The sequence below is a fragment of the Salmo trutta genome, chromosome 4 (assembly GCF_901001165.1).
Source record: "Salmo trutta chromosome 4, fSalTru1.1, whole genome shotgun sequence".
Classification (NCBI taxonomy): domain Eukaryota; kingdom Metazoa; phylum Chordata; class Actinopteri; order Salmoniformes; family Salmonidae; genus Salmo; species Salmo trutta.
This window is the reverse complement of record NC_042960.1, coordinates 58,076,349-58,091,796: the sequence shown is the minus strand read 5'-3', so window position 1 is coordinate 58,091,796 and position 15,448 is coordinate 58,076,349.

The following is a 15,448-nucleotide window of genomic DNA, read 5'->3' as shown; positions in this document are numbered from 1 at the left end:
TGCACCCCATCATTGTGATGTATTGTTTGTTTTGTGACACACTGCGATTAGGAGCTCTGGATTTCCCCATAATTTGCACCTCCCTTGTGTGATTGTTTTTGCCTGCCTCACTAACTACGCCTTTTGTCTATTCCCTGCCTGTACTTTAGCCTATCGCATTTCCTGTTATCAATTTATTACCTGATCTCTCGGATAACGTTACTAGCCTTTTCCCTGCCTGTACTGTTGGCTTTTTGGACCCCTGTGTATGACCTTCTGCATGCCCCTGGACCCAGCTACCTGCCTCCTCCTGTGGCCCTTTACAATAAACACCTGCTGTGCCCTGTGCTTGAAACCAGCTCTCTGTCTCCCATCGTGTTCATTACAACGTATTGTTCCTGGCTTTTAGAACAATGGCATACGCATCCCATAATCAGCCAGACATGTCAGGAACACTTTTAGACCAACAGTGCAGAATTGGACTTCCCCATAGCTCAGTGGTCCCTACCCCCTGGACACTGGCCAAATTGGAATTCTATCACCATACTAAACAGGATGCTATCATGTGAACTCAGGAGAAAAAAAAATCCCTTTTTCAGGACACTGTCTTTCAAAGATAATCTGTAAAAATCCTAATAACTTCACAGATCTTCATTGTAAAGGGTTTAAACACTGTTTCCATGCTTGTTCAATGACCCATAAACAATTAATGAACATGCACCTGTGGAACGATCGTTAAGACACCAACAGCTTACAGACAGTAGGCAATTAAGGTCACACATGAAAACTTAGGACACTAAAGAGGCCTTTACTGACTCTGAAAAACACCAAAAGAAAGATGCCCAGGGTCCTAGCTCATCTGCGTGAACGTGCCTTAGGCATGCTGCAAGGAGTTATGAGGAAGGCAGATGTGGCCAGGGCAATAAATTGCAATGTCGGTACTGTGAGACGCCTAAGACAAAGCTACAGGGAGACAGGACGGACAGCTGATCGTCCTCGCAGTGGCAGACCACATGTAACAACACCTGCACAGGATCGGTACATCCGAACATCACACCAGCAGGACAGGTACTGCCCGAGTTACACCAGGAACGCACAATCCTTCCATCAGTGCTGACTGTCTGCAATAGGCTGAGAGAGGCTGGACTGAGGGCTTGTAGGCAGGTCCTCACCAGACATCATTGGCAACAATGTCACCTATGGGCACAAACCCACTGTTGCTGGACCATACAGGTCTGGCAAAAGTGCTCTTCACTGACGAGCGTGGAGGGTACGTCATGGTCTGGGGCGGTGTGTCACAGCATCATCGGACTGAGCTTCTTTTCATTGCAGGCAATCTCAACGCTGTGCGTTACAGGGAAGACATCCTCCTCACTCATGTGGTACCCTTCCTGCAGGCTCATCCTGACATGACCCTCCAGCATGACAATACCACCAGCCATACTGCTCGTTCTGTGCATGATTTCCTGCAAGACAGGAATGTCAGTTTTCTGCCATGGCCAGCGAAGAGCCCGTATCTCAATCCCATTGAGCACGTCTGGGACCTGTTGGATCCCCCCAGAAATGTCCGGGAACTTGCAGGTGCCTTGGTGGAAGAGTGGGGTAACCTCTCACAGCAAGAACTGGCAAATCTGGTGCAGTCCATGAGGAGGAGATGCACTGCAGTACTTTATGCAGCTGGTGGCCACACCAGATTTTGACCCCCCCTTTGTTAAGGGATACATTATTCAATTTCTGTTAGTCACATGTCTGTGGAACTTGTTCAGTTTATGTCTCAGTTGTTGAATCTTGTTATGTTCATACAAATATTTACACATGTTAAGTTTGCTGAAAATAAACGTAGTTGACAGTGAAAGGACATTTCTTTTTTTGCTGAGTTTATGTTCGTCCACAAGTAGTGTCAGTGACTGCATTCATATCTTCCGGTGTTAGAGACTATTTTCTGTCTTGGACCTCCCCTGCCCCGCGCCACTCCTCTCTAACACCCCTCACTCTCCTCTCCTTCCCTCTTCTCTCCCTTTCTCAATTTCAATTTAAGGGTCTTTATTAGCATGGGAAACATATGTTTACATTGCCAAACCAAGTGAAATAGATAATAAGCAAAAGTGAAATAAACAATATATTTTTTACAGTAAACATAACACCCACAAAAGTTCCAAAGATTAAAGTCATGTCAAATGTCAGATTATGTTCAAATAGTTTAAGTACAAAAGGGAAAATAAATAAACATAAATATGGGTTGTATTTACAATGGTGTTTGTTCTTCACTGGTTGCCCTTGTGGCAACAGGTCACAAATCCTGCTGCTGTGATAGCACACTGGTATTTCACCCAATAGTTATGGGAGTTTATCAAAATTGGGTTTCTTTTCTAATTATTTGTGGTTCTGTGTAATCTTACTGAAATATTTGTCTCTAATATTGTTATACATTTGGCAGGAGGTTAGGAAGTGCAGCTAACTTTCCACCTCATTTTGTGGGCAGTGTGCACATAGCCTGTTTTCTCTTGAGAGGCAGGTCTGCCTACTGCGGCCTTTCTCAATAGCAAGGCTGTGCTCACTGAGGCTGTACATACTCAAAGCTTTCCTTAATTTTGGGTCAGTCACAGTGGTCAGGTATTCTGCCACTGTGTACTCTCTGTTTAGGGCCAAATAGCGTTATAATTTGCTGTTTTGTTTGTTAATTCTTTCAATGTGTCAAGTAATTAGGGCTCATAATTGCGCAGCTGTCTAAGGCACTGCATCTCAGTGCAAGAGGCGTCACTACAGTCCATGGTTTGAATCCAGGCTGTATTACATCTGGCTGTGATTGGGAGTCCAATAGGGTGGCGCACAATTGGTCCAGTGTCGCCGGGGTAGGCCGTCATTGATAAATAAGAATTTGTTCTTAACTGACTTGCCTAGTTAAATTAAAGTGTATCTTTTTGTTTTCTCATGATTTGGTTGGGTCTAATTATGTTGCTGTCCTGGGGCTCTGTGGGGTCTTGTTTGCATTTGTGAACAGAGCCCCAGGACCAGCTTGCTTAGGTGTCACACTCTTCTTCGTCTGAAGATATAGAGAAATCATCGTCGGAGAAAGTGGACCAATACGCAGCGGGGTTATGTGTACTCATCTTCTTTTTATTATGGATAAGAAGGTAAACCGAAAACACGTACACAGGAAAAAACACCACCACCACCACCACCACCACCACCACCACCACCACCAGGCTTGTAAGGCGCAAAGCTATACACAGCAATTAATCTCCCACAACTCACAAACCCAAACCTATATATAGGACTCTCAATCAGAGGCAACCAGAAACACCTGCCTCCAATTGAGAGTCCAACACCCAAACCTAAACATAGAAAACTAAACTAGACAGAACGTAGAAATACAAACCTAGAACACACAACCAACCACCCCGAACCACATAAAACAAATACCCCCTGCCATGTCCTGACCAAACTACAATTACAAATAATCCCTAACACTGGTCAGGACGTGACATTAGGGGTCTCTTCTCCAGGTTAATCTCTCTGTAGGTGATGGCTTTGTTATGGCATATTTGGGAATCGTTTCCTTTTAGGCGGTTGAAGAATTTTACTCCTCTTTTCTGGATTGTGATAATTAGTGGGTATCGGCCTAATTCTGTTCTGCATGCATTATTTGGTGTTTTACGTTGTACAAGGAGGATGTACACACAGGTTGTACATGGAGGTTGTACACAGAGGATGTACCCTTTCTTTCTTCTCCTCTCTGACTACTCCTTCTCTCCCCTCCCCCTCGTCAACTTCCCCTCTTCTCCTCCCCCCTCTCATGTTTCAGCAGGTCCCCGTGCCACCGCTGCCTCTCGGGGGCAGATGAGTGACACGTGGGGCTGACCGCTCCTCAGGGGCCTGCTCGGCCAGTAGGGAAGAAAGAAATGGCACTATGGAATTAGATCTTCTTTTGTTTGCTCAAACAGTTGGTCGGTTGTCAAGGAGGGCGGTCACGTGTGTTAGCGAGCAGAGGATCACAGGTTGGAGCCCGATATGGATACAGGGACACTGGGACAGTGGAGGAAACTGTTAGCAGCATACCGACGTCCGTTATCAAATAGAGTGACATTTTGGACATATCCAAGGCCTCCAGGAAACACTTTCAATCAGTGTAAATGATATCAGTCTGACAAGATTGGCATGATTTGGATTAAAGGGTACATTATGCTTTACAGTATGCCCTGATATACTGACTTATAATGAGAAAACAACATCAAATAAACTGTTTTAACTGCTGCTTTAATCATGCCTGTGGCAATGTGCTATTGTTACAGACCCCCCTGGGGATTGTCCTAGGAACTCAACCCAGGCAGGGTCCCCCTACCCCCTTTGTTACTTTTAGTTTGGTCTGCTCACACACAGTGGCTTGGAACACAGCTGTGGACAGACACTCAAGGGCACTACGTGGACACATGTGTCATCACTCATGTCCAGCTGAACTCTGTGTACAAACACAAGGTGGTACTCAAACTTAGTGACACATCTCATACCTGACCAGATTGACTATTTGTAGTTATCTGTCTATTAGCTGTTTGGGTGTTCTGATTCATCATTCTATTTGTAATCTGTCATTCATCTCTGCTTGTTCTAATTTAAATGTTTCTTATTGATTGTTTTAAGTTGGTAACTCTAAGATCAAAGTATTGTTACAAAAATAGTAATATTGTACATTGTTTTTGTGCACATTGTCATAGTTATGTAGCCACACACACACACACACACACACACACACACACACACACACACACACACACTATAAACAGTCACACTATAAACACTGTTTGGCTAGACTGACAGTCAAGGTGTCTGTCCTCACACCTGCTGCCTGCCGTAAACACTGCTGGGTGAGGGGCGGGGTTACCCTGTCAGGCCACCACTACAACAGCAGCATTGTGCCTGGACAGCCCTGGCCACAGATTACATTACACACAGATTACCATTAGGTTACAGACAGGGCACCCAACCCAGGACCCCCCTCAGCTTGGACAATGCTGGTGTGGGGGGTGCACACACACACACACACACACACACACACACACACACACACACACACACACACACACACACACACACAGACACACACACACACACACACACACACACACACACACACACACACACACACACACACACACACACACACACACACACACACACAGGGGCACAAAGTATGTGAGGATGGCTGCAGTGTCGTTCTTAAATATGCTTCTCTCTTATTCAGTACATTTCATATTTGCTTGCTTTTCTAAAGTCTACCAACCTTGCCAGAAGGCATGCCAGCTAAGATAGTTAGACAAGCTACTCTAACTAGCCTGAAAATAGCTTATTGGCAGCTAGTTGGGAGATTAGGAACCTATCTGGGCTAGCTAAAGCCAATTCCATAAAATTGCTAGGTGGCTAGTAAAATTGCAGAGAAACAAACAAACAAAAATGTATGGAGGGACGTGCCCCCTCCCCTGTGCCCCCTATGGGCATGACAATTCTGACACGCTTAACTTCAGATTGATTAGTTCTAGACTAGGGAGTCCCAGACTAAGGTAAGTAAGGGCAAACCAGTTATTCTTTGTGAAGGATGCTTCAAAGACCAGGGATGGGACACTAATACATAAGCATTGTGTGGAGCAAGTCACCCAAACCAAACAATGGACGGAGGTAAAAGAAAATGTTCAAAGAATTTCAGTGACTTTGAAAAAACCCTCTTGAAGCGAATTGTGTCAAACCAGCCAATAATTGAGAACAAACAGCATGATTCCTCAACAGAAACAAGAAAGAGAATGCCTGGATACCATATCTGATGAATTCAACTCAAATGAAAAAGTAAACAAAAGGACGATACAACAACTTCAGGTAAGATACTGTATTTATTGTTGGCCCACTTCTACAAATCAGAGTCACTTTTAAATGTTAGTTTTCTTGTGTAACACAACACAGTGGGGCCTAAATGTATTTGTGTGACAGAAATGCAACACAAACAATATCATACATACTTATTAATATCATTTATATATTGTCTTGTCTTTCTAAGGTCCTGTGGAAAAACATAAAAACCTACTTAAAGAAGACAAATGCTGTTGCTGGTAGGGAGCATTTCAAGACTGGTGGAGGACCCCCAGTAAGACCACAGACAGATGAGCTGGGGTACTTTTAGCCGGAATCATTGATAGCCAGCAACCCCTGGAAGATATCCCAGATGTTGACCATTTGGACAGTTCAGATGGGGGACTGTTCCAATCCTCATTTGGTAGGACACATTCATTCAACATGTGTCATCCCTGTCATGTTGTCAGTTATCTCTTGCACTCCCTTAATAACAATTATGTAATGAACTCTTGAACTCTAAGGAGTTCTCTAATGCAGCAATGTAATAATTTTCTAGAGGCAGATGATCACCATAGCTTGGTGGGGATAAGACAGGATGAAGGTCAGCCCGCTACATCTGCAGCAGCCAGGAGGGAAGATTGTGTCACTAACCCGAGCCAGAGGATAAAGACAAAGAGTCTGAGCATGCATGACAAACTGGCCATGGAATTTCATGAGCGGAAAATAATGTATTTAAAAAAAGAGCATGATATGAAGATGTGAATCCTTCCTGTTGAGTTGGCTATTATTAAAACCTCTTACATCTAGACGTTCCGCTAGCGGAACGCCTCACCAATATCCAATGGTATAGCGTGGCGCGAATTACAAATACCTCAAAAATGCAAAAACTTCAATTTTTCAAACATATGACTATTTTACACCATTTTAAAGACAAGACTCTCCTTTATCTAACCACATTGTCCAATTTCAAAAAGGCTTTACAACGAAAGCAAAACATTACATTATGTCAGGAGAGTACACTCCCAAAAATAATCACAGCCATTTTCAAAGCAAGCATATATGTCACAAAAACCAAAACCACAGCTAAATGCAGCACTAACCTTTGATGATCTTCATCAGATGACACTCCTAGGACATTATGTTATACAATACATGCATGTTTTGTTCAATCAAGTTCATATTTATATCAAAAAACAGCTTTTTACATTAGCATGTGATGTTCAGAACTAGCATACCCACCGAAAACCTCCGGTGAATTTACTAAATTACTCACGATAAACATTGACAAAAACATAACAATTATTTTAAGAATTCTAGATACAGAACTCCTTTATGCAATCGCGGTGTCAGATTTTAAAATAGCTTTTCGGTGAAAGCACATTTTGCAATATTCTGAGTAGATAGCCCGGCCATCATGGCTAGCTAATTTGACACCCACCAAGTTTGGCCCTCACCAAACTCAGATTTACTATAAGAAAAATTGGATTACCTTTGCTGTTCTTCGTCAGAATGCACTCCCAGGACTTCTACTTCAACAACAAATGATGTTTTGGTGCGAAATAATCCATAGTTATATACAAATAGCTCCGTTTTGTTCGTGCATTCAAGTCACTATCTGAATGGTGACGCGCCGGCGCATTTTGTGACAAAAAATGTCAAAATATTCCATTACCGTACTTCGAAGCATGTCAAACGCTGTTTAAAATAAATGTTTATGCTATTTTTCTCGTAAAATAGTGATAATATTCCAACCGGGCGACGTTGTATTCGTTGAAACACTGAAAGAAAAAAATGGAGTCGTCTTGTGCACGCGCGCTCCAGTGTCATTGTTCTCAGAAGGACCACTCACAAAAAACCCTGCTGTTTTTCGCCCAGAGACTGGAGAGCTCTCATTACACTTTCTGGCGCCTTCCTAGAGCCAATGAAAGCCTTAGAAAATGTCACATTACAGCAGAGATGCTGTATTTTTGATAGAGATGCCCTAGAAGGAGAACAAATTGTCAGACAGGGCACTTCCTGTATAGAATCTTCTCAGGTTTTGGCCTGCCATATGAGTTCTGTTATACTCACAGACACCATTCAAACAGTTTTAGAAACTTTAGAGTGTTTTCTATCCAAATCTACTAATTATATGCATATTCTATCCGGCCGTGAAAATACTGCCCCCTATCCCAAACAGGTTAAGGGCTTGTAAGTAAGCATTTCACGGTAAGGTCTACACCTGTTGTATTCGGTGCATGTGACAAATAACATTTGATTTGATTTGAGATTGCACAGAACTGCACCATTTGGTCTATCCCTATTAGTAATAAAGGAAGGAGTAGAGATTGGAATTACCTTTCCAAGGTTAGCACCATAGGGCATGAGGCCGCAGCCAATGTCAATATGAGGAACTCTCAGAGTAACCAATGATGGAATGTTATAAATTGACTTACATGGGCTTTGGTTGCTATTGTGCAACAGCCCAAACCCTCTACGTGATTTGAAAACCGAGGGGCTATTCAAGTTTAGGAAAATCAAACTAAAAAGCACTGGGTGAGCAGACCACAGTTGGATTCTCTTTTGAGCGAACAATAGCAGATCTAAGAGTGGAGTTCAAACTAATGGGTACAAAGATTATAACTGACTACACCCCTGTCCACATAGGCAACATTACAACAATCATTTTCATTTAACTAGGCAAGTCAGTTAAGAACAAATTCTTATTTACAATGATGGCCTACCGCAGCCAAACCCTAACCCGGACGAAGCTGGGCCAATTGTGTGTCGCCCTATGGGACTCCCAATCACGGCTGGTTGTGATACAGCCTGGAATCGAATCAGGGTCTGTAGTCATGCCTCCAGCACTGAGATGCAGTGCCTTAGACCGCTGCGCGACTCAGGAGCGCATTAATGCTGGGATGGGAGGTATCACCTGAGCGGGGCTTGGTCTTTCTCTGAGTTAATATCTTAACGCGGCCTTGAAATGTGAAGAGAGGGTCCAGGTATTAACCTTGCTGTCTGTCTCTCCGACATTTGCAACATTGTTTCCAGCCTGCCCCATAGTAATGAACGTGTCAGGAGTCGGGGCCAGACAAACAGTCTGAAAACATTTTCTCAGACAGTCGAAATCATGAATCAGTATAATTTTTATGGATATATACAAAGAAATGTCGATAGAAAAACACAAAATGCAGCTAGCGTGTTATTCCAGCTTCAGTTTGAAGTGATTGTGTTAGCTGTGTAGTTGGCTAGATTCTCTGAACAGTGTCCTGGCGAGAGAGCAAATGTTTTATGCCAGGTGAAATCGTACATCATTATCTCATTGTTATGAATTTATCCCCCAAAACATCACTAGAAAACAACTTAAACAAACTCAAATGCAGCCTTTTTTCTGTTATTCTGGCTGCACTGTTTAAAGTGACTGTGACTCGGTCTATAAAAAAGTGGTCAGATGAAGCAGATGCTAAGCTACAGGACTGTTTTGCTAGCACAGACAGGAATATGTTCTGGGAATCTTGGCATTGAGGAGTACACCACGTCAGTCATTGGTTTTATCAATCAGTGCATCGAGGACGCCCTCAAAGCTCATCACTAATCTAAGGACCCTGGGACTAAACCTCTCCCAGGACAACAACCTCTCCCTCAACGTGATCAAGACAAAGGAGATGATTGTGGACTACATGGAAAGGAGGACTGAGCACACCCCCATTTTCATCGACGGGGCTGCAGTGGAGTAGGTTGAGAGCTTCAAGATCCTTGGCATCCACATCACCAACAAACTAACATGGTCCAAGCACACCAAGACAGTCGTGAAGAGGGCACAAAAAAACCTATTCACCCACAGGAGACTGAAAAGATTTGGCATGGGTTCTCAGATCCTCAAAAGGTTTTACAGCTGCACCTACGAGAGCATCCTGACTGGTTGCATCACTGTCTGGTATGGCAACTGCTCGGCCTCCGACCGCAAGGCACTACAGAGGGTAGTGCGTACAGCCCAGTACATCACTTGGGCCAAGCTTCCTGCCATCCAGGACCTCTATACAAGGCCATGTCAGAGGAAGGCCCTAAAAATGGTCAAAGACTCCAGCCACCTTAGTCATGGACTGTTTTCTCTGCTACAGCACGGAAAGCGGTACCAGAGCGCCAAGTCTAGGACCAAGAGGCTCCTAAATAGCTTCTAACCCCAAGCCATAAGACTCCAGAACAGCTAATCATTGCCCCTCTCCCCCCCTCTCTGGAACGCTGCTGCTACTCTCTGTTATTATCTATGCATAGTCACTTTAATAACTCTACCTACATGTACATATTACCTCAATTGCCCTCACACATTGACATTGACCCTGTACCGGTACCCCCTGTATATAACCCCACTATTGTTATTTACTGCTGCTCTTTAATTATTTGTTACTCTTATCTCTTACTTTTTTGTTGTTGTTGGTATTTTCTTAAAACTGCATTGTTGGTTAAGGTCTTGTAAGTAAGCATTTCACTGTAAGGTCTACACCTGTTGTATTCGGTGCATGTGACAAATAAAATTTGATTTGATTTGATTTGAAGTTGGCTAGCTAGCAAGCAAGGGATAAGAAAGTTGCCAACCATCATGGCAACGGAACATTTAGAACGAACGACTGGGGTTTAGATTTAGAACAAAAAGACAACAACTGAAAAAAGGTACAAGTTTAAGCTTGTTCCACCTGATTGAGTCCGACCACAAGTCAGAGAACACTATGATGACACACCAAATGAGTTTGATGGATCCTTTTAGTCTTCTTAAAACGTATGACTGCAATTCTCTTTGCATAAAAGCTCCAGCTAAACGGCATTATATTATATATTCTTCTTATGCCTCTTAAGGGAAAAGTAATCCAAAAGTAACTGAAAGTAGTAAGATTATATTATTGAATTGGGGTAATCCATAAGTGACATACTGATTACAATTTTGGATAGATAACTAGTAACTGTCACAGATTACATTCAGAAAGTAACCTACCCAACCCTGTCGACATGAGTGGCCAAATGATCAGGAGATGCCTACTTGATCAAAGGAGACATATCAAGAACCCTCCTTTAGCCATTTGTTGTAACAATGTGCATGATCATCACCTGATGAGGCCTGAAGTAAGATTTAGAGTGATGGTAGTTTATTTGGTAGACCCCATCTGTAGATCAAAGGAGATTGGTGGCACCTTAATTGGGGAGGACGGGGTCGTGGTAATGGCTGGAGCGGAATGAGTGTAATGGTATCAAATACATCAAACACATGGTTTCCATGTTTTTGATTCCATTCCATTCACTCCGTTCCAGACATTATTATGAGCCATCCTCCCCTCAGCAGCCTCCAATGCTGTAAATTGTCTCTCTCTCTAACAATTCAATTCAAAGGGCTTTATAAGCATGGGAAACATATGTTGTCATTGCCTAAGCAAGTTAAATAGATAATAAACAAAAGTGAAATAAACAATCAAAAATGAACAGTAAACATAATACTCACAAGCTTCAAAGGAATAGACACATTTCAAATGTCATATTATGGCTATATACAGTGTTATAATGATGTGCAAATAGTTTAAGTACAAAAAGGCAAATAAATAAACATAAATATGGGTTGTATTTACAATGGTGTTTGTTCTTCACTGGTTGCCTTTTTCTTGTGGCAATAGACCACAAATCTTGCTGCTGTGATGGCACACTGTGGCATTTCACCCAGTAGATATGGCAGTTTATCAAAATGTGATTTGTTTTGGAATTCTTTGTGGGTCTGTGTAATCTGAGGGAAATATGTGTCTCTAACATGGTCAGACATTTGGCAGGAGGTTAGGAAGTGCACATAACCTGTCTTCTCTTGAGAGCTAGGTGTGCCTACATAGGCCTCTCTCAATAGCAAGGCCATACTCTCTGAGTCTGTACATAGTCAAAGCTTTCCTTAATTTTAGGTCAGTCACAGGGGTCAGGTATTCTGCCACTGTGAACTCTCTATTTAGGGCCAAATAGCATTCCAATTTGCTCTGCTTTTTGGTAAATTCTTTCCAATGTGTCAAGTAATTATTTTGTTGTTTTCTCATTATTTGGTTGGGTCTAATTACAGTTGAAGTCGAAAGTTGACATACAGTTAGGTTGGAGTCATTAAAACTCATTTTTCCACCACTCCACACATTTCTTGTTAACAAACTATAGTTTTGGCAAGTCGGTTAGGACATCTACTTTGTGCATGACACAAGTACTTTTTCCAACAATTGTTTACAGACGGATTATTTCACTTATAATTCACTGTATTACAATTCCAGTGGGTCAGAAGTTTACATACACTAAGTTTACATACACTAAGTCCATACACTAAGTGCCTTTAAACAGCTTGGAAAATTCCAGGAAATTATGTCATGGCTTTAGAAGCTTCTGATAGGCTAATTGACATAATTTGAGTAAATTGGAGGTGTACCTGTGGATGTATTTCAAGGCCTACCTTCAAACTCAGTGCCTCTTTGCTTGACATCATGGGAAAATCAAAAGAAATCAGCCAAAACCTCAGAAAAAAAATTGTAGACCTCCACAAGTCTGGTTCATCCTTGGGATGAACAATTTCCAAATGCCTGAAGGTACCATGTTCATCTGTACAAACAATAGTACGCAAATATAAACACCATGGGACCACGCAGCAGTCATACCGCTCAGGAAGGAGACGCATTCTGTCTCCTAGAGATGAATGTACTTTGGAGTGAAAAGTGCAAATCAATCCCAGAACAACAGCAAAGGACTTTGTGAAGATGCTGGAGGAAACAGGTACAAAATTATTTATATCCACAGTAAAACGAGTTCTATATCGACATAACCTGAAAGGCCACTCAGCAAGGAAGAAGCCACTGCTCCAAAACCGCCATAAAAAAGCCAGACTACGGTTAGCAACCGCACATGGGGACAAAGATCGTACTTTTTGGAGAAATGTCCTCTGGTCTGATGAAACAAAAATAGAACTGTTTGGCCAGAATGACCATTGTTATGTTTGGAGGGAAAAGGGGGAGGCTTGCAAGCCAAAGAACACCAACCCAACCGTGAAGCACGGGGTGGCATCATCATGTTGTGGGGGTGCTTTGCTGCAGGAGGTACTGGTGCACTTCACAAAATAGATGCCATCATGGGGAAGGAAAATGATGTGGATATATTGAAGCAACATCTCAAGACATCAGTCAGGAAGTTAAAGCTTGGTCGCAGGAAGTTAAAGCTTGGTTGTCCCCGAGCTGACAAGGTACAAATCTGTCGTTCTACCCCTGAACAAAGCACTGTTCCTAGGCCATCACTGAAAATAAGAATGTGTTCTTAACTGACATGCCTAGTTATATAAAGTTAAATAAAACATAAAAAAAGGGTCTTCCAAATGGACAATGACCCCAAGCATACTTCCAAAGTTGTGGCAAAATGGCATAAGGACAACAAAGTCAAGGTATTGGAGTGGCCAGCACAAAGCCCTGACCTCAATCCCATAGAAAATTTGTGGGCAGAACTGAAAAAGCGTGTGCGAGCAAGGAGGCCTACAAACCTGACTCAGTTACACCAGCTCTGTCAGGAGGAATGGGCCAAAATTCACCCAACTTATTGTGGGAAGCTTGTGGAAGGCTACCTGAAACGTTTGACCGAAGTTAAACAATTTAAAGGCAATGCTACCAAATACTAATTGAGTGTATGTAAACTTCTGACCCACTGGGAATGTGATGAAAGAAATGAAAGCTGAAATAAATAATTCTCTCTACTATTATTCTGACATTTCACATTGTTAAAATAAAGTGGTGATCCTAACTGACCTAAGACAGAATTTTTTAACCAAGAATTTTACTTGGATTAAATGTCAGGAATTGTGAAAAACTGAGTTTAAATGTATTTGGCTAAGGTGTATGTAAACATCCGACTTCAACTGTATGTTGCTTTTGGTGTCTCTCTTTCTCTCTCTCTCGCTCTTTTTCACTCGCTCTCTCCGCCTCTCTTGCAGTGTCTCTCTCGCTTTCTCGCTCTCTTGCTTTCTCGCTCTCTTGCTCTCACTCTTTCTCTCACTCTCTCACTCTTTCTCTCTCTTTCAATCTCTCTCACTTTCTCTCACTCTTTCTTTCACTTTCTCTCTCGCTCTCTCTCTCTCTTTCTCTCTAACTATTTCTTTCTCTCTCTCTCGCTCTCTTTCTCTCTCATTCTCTCGCTCTCTCTCTCTTTCAACCTCTTTCTCTCGTTCTCTCTCTGTCTCTGTCTCTCTCTCTCTCTCTCTTTCTCACACAAACATTCTGTGGATAGTGATGATGATCTAGGTGTCATGTGTGAAGGTTATCAGATGGCCTGCGTCGCTCCGTGTACCAGTGATTTATTAGGTCTTCTACATCCACACCCTTCATCACTGGTACATCAAAGGACTGTTTGATTCATACTTGCCATCGAATGATAAGGGGTTCGATCATATATCAACCAGGGGGGAATTTTCCAAAAATACAAAGATCGTCTTTAGCATTAAGATCAATGTGCATCCATAGCCTTCCAATAGACTCAACCCAAAATCAATGATCTTAGTGCTGACGATGATATTTATGTTTTGGGGAATACACACCAGGTCTCTACTGTGGCTTGAGACACATAGACACAATTTGTGAGGAACACATCATTGATTTGTCCAAGAGGGGAATTGTGTATTTTCAAACCTTGCCAAAGCTCAGAAAGGACATGAATATGTCCTGTGAGACAAGGGAACCACAGTGACAACATGTGATATTGGGATTGCTCACCGTATCCTGGCTCGTGTCTGTGGGAGTGGTGTCAGTGGAGTCAGGGGGTGGGCATTTAGCCATTTAAAGGACAGTGTAACTCTATGAGATACCATGGTGAAACCAAACCCTCCTACCTCAGTGGTGGGCGGCTGTCTCATTGGACTCTGAGCACCGTCCGAACCCCCAGCTTGACTGTCTGTGTGTGTGTGTGTGCAGGTGTGTGAGTATGTGTGTGTGTGTGTCTGTGTGTGTTTGCGTGTGAGTGTACGTGCACGTGCACGACTGTGTGTGTTCTCTAGGCCCTGGGGTGTCATGTGCCACACCCACTGTAAACACCTTCTTTGAAGAGGAGCCCTCTAAAAACAGGACGTTACGACAGTATACCTTTTGTAGCAGCAGCCCACACAGACATGACTTCCAGAGGCTGCTACTGTCTCTCTCTCTCTCTGTGTGTGTGTGTGTGTGTGTGTGTGTGTGTGTGTGTGTGTGTGTGTGTGTGTGTGTGTGTGTGTGTGTGTGTGTGTGTGTGTGTGTGTGTGTGTTTTGTGTTTGTGTGCGTGTGCATGTTTGTGCCTGTGTGAGTGTGTGTGTGTGTGTGTGATGATAATGATGAGCTCCCTGTGTGGTCCTACCGTGCTAACCCCTTTAGCCAGAGAATCAGGGTAGCCCCAACACCAACACCCTCCTTCACCACAACGGGTGAGTCAACAGTTCCTAAAGCTCTGATGGAACAGAACAGAAGATGTACGCTACCTGTTATTCTTCTCCCACTTGGTTTTCATTGATCAAGTCTATTTGAAGATGAAATGGCTTATTACCATACCCCAATAATCTATCTGCCAGTTGCATAACAGGCCATGTTTCAGAAATGTTGTGAATTCCTGATCAAAACAGAAGCATCTAACCATTGTCAC